Genomic DNA, 2,500 nt, shown 5'->3' with positions numbered 1-2,500 from the left:
TACATACATACATATACTTATACATATATATATATATACATATTATATATATATATATATATACACATACATACATTATTATATAATAAATAATACCCAAACTATATGCATAGTGTGCGTGCGTGTAAACTTGTTCTCCGCAATAAGTATAAAAACGCCCCCTGCCTATTGACCGTGTCATCCTCAGCGTAAATAAGTCAAGAGAAGAAAAGTTCACCCAAGATCACAGGGAAAGGTCAAGGCGTGACCAGACAAATTTGCCAAGACTGCCACGAACGTCTTAGGTCGCCCAAGAAAACAGAAGCGATCTGGATGTGGTGGATTACGTTGCTTTATATACAAGATGGAAGAAAATCAAAATAGTATTTATTATTATTATTATTATTATTATTATTATTATTATTATTATTATTATTATTATTATTATTATTATTATTATTATTATTATTCAAGTTTCCTTTAGAGAGGATTGTTTGGAAAAAATTTGAGTTTTATTGTTATATTTTGAAACACTCACCGGTAAGTCACTTGAAGTTGAAAAATATACTGCATACTTAACACACATAGAGACACATACACACATATACTATATACACTCACATATATATGTATATGTATGTATACACAAAAATGTTATATATATATATATAGTATATATATAGTATATATATACAAATATGTATACAATAAACCTACACCCGCTGTATAATCACAAACACACACACACACACACACGCACAACTACACTCATAAACACACCCGTGCCTATGTGCGTCCAAGCATGCATGCAAAAGGCTTAACCAGAAGGAATGATGTCATATGCTTTCCCAAGAGCAACAGCGGCTTCCGAATAACGTGAGATATATTACAAGACTTCCATTTATAACAATGCATCGCACACCAACACTTAAATAGGGAGAAGTCTCCTTTAACATAATCCCACATGAAGTTACACAGTCATCCCTTCAGGCCAAATGAAACGCTGACATCACGAGAACGGGGTGATGGAAGAGCGTCAACGTGCCTCCGCTGTAGCGCACTTGAACGCGTTCTTTGTTCAGCTGAACGCGGCTAACAAACCCTTTTGTTAGGTTCTGAACACATTACGGTGGATACTCGTGGGGAGTGGTGGGAGGGGTATGGGGGTCCTGAAGCAGGTGGACCTAGGGAGGAGGTAGACGAAGGGGGAGGGGGAATTGTGGTTGTAATACAAGTTGGGTTTTATATTATGATGATTGAGTACGATGTTAAATACAATGTGCTACAACTGTGATAAAAGGAAACTGCAGAGAGAGAGAGAGAGAGAGAGAGAGAGAGAGAGAGAGAGAGAGAGAGAGAGGACCTACTGTTGAAACTAATAAAAGCTCCACGCACATCCTGACATGCAATACCTGAGTATTTCCAAAGCCTTACATGCGATGCACCTTTACAAAGAAATTCGGGGTCTCTTACCTGGATTGCTATACGGAGCGCGCATGTACACACACACACACACACATGGTCAATGTTAAGGTTAAAATATTTTTTTTTTCATCATATCTTTAATTTGCATTCTGGGAAATTTCATGCAGTGAAATTATTATTTGTATTGTGATTTTTTTTACCAGGGGAGATGCGTGATTTCGAATGACTTGTTTTCATTCGTTTTTATTTAGTTAGTTTATAAGTTTAGCTTTCTTTGTTCTTGTTTTTGGATTGGTTAAATATACCAACTATATTGATAGTAAGTGACCTTGCTAAACCGATACAAGTTAAAAAAACAATTACAACTAACAATGATTATGAATTTGAATACAATATAAGTACAATAAAGACAAAAACAAGATATATATATATATATATATATATATATACATATATATATAGTATAACAGAATCACGAAAGTTAGGAACGTGATAAATCCATAAATAAGATAAATGCCACGAAGGAAAAATAAACGAAGGAGTCTGCGAGATCTTTCGGCTGAAAAGCCCTTTACTGAAGCTGCTTCAGTAGCTTTTCAGCCGAAAGATCTCGCAGACTCCTTCGTTTATTTTTCCTTCGCATTTTATCTTTATATATATATATATATATAATATATATTTAAACAAATTTTACTAATAAAATAGATAACAGATACCATGTATTAGAGAGAGAGAGGAGAGAGAGAGAGAGAGAGAGAGAGAGAGAGAGAGAGATAACGTAATGCAGTCACGCACCTGCTCTTTAATAAAACCCTTTCAGTACCCAACCACCAACCGCCTTTCCCCCCCCCCCCCCACCCCCCAACCCCACCCCCACCCCCAAAAAACCCCGAAAAAAAAGGGCCTGGATAAACTCTGAAAAAAAAATTAAAAAAACAAAAACAAAAAAAAAATAAAAAAAAACGCAAAAAACTTCACATCAAATCCAATTCCCCTTTCTCTCTAGATGAAAGGAAGAGTGGAGAATGACTGACTCTCTCTCTCTCTCTCTCTCTCTCTCTATCTCTCTCTCTCTCTCTCTCTCTCTCTCCGAAGG

General features: G+C 35.8%; 1 protein-coding gene across 1 annotated transcript in view; it reads right to left on the bottom strand.

Annotated features, from left to right (window-relative positions):
* The window catches only part of LOC135209264 (muscle-specific protein 300 kDa-like), a 355,456-nt gene that overhangs the window by 327,242 nt on the left and 25,714 nt on the right, over nt 1–2,500 (bottom strand).

Source organism: Macrobrachium nipponense, chromosome 37, assembly GCF_015104395.2.
Source record: "Macrobrachium nipponense isolate FS-2020 chromosome 37, ASM1510439v2, whole genome shotgun sequence".
NCBI classification, from domain to species: Eukaryota; Metazoa; Arthropoda; class Malacostraca; order Decapoda; family Palaemonidae; genus Macrobrachium; species Macrobrachium nipponense.
Note: the sequence above shows the minus strand (reverse complement) of the source record. Positions and strands in the feature narration are given on the sequence as shown.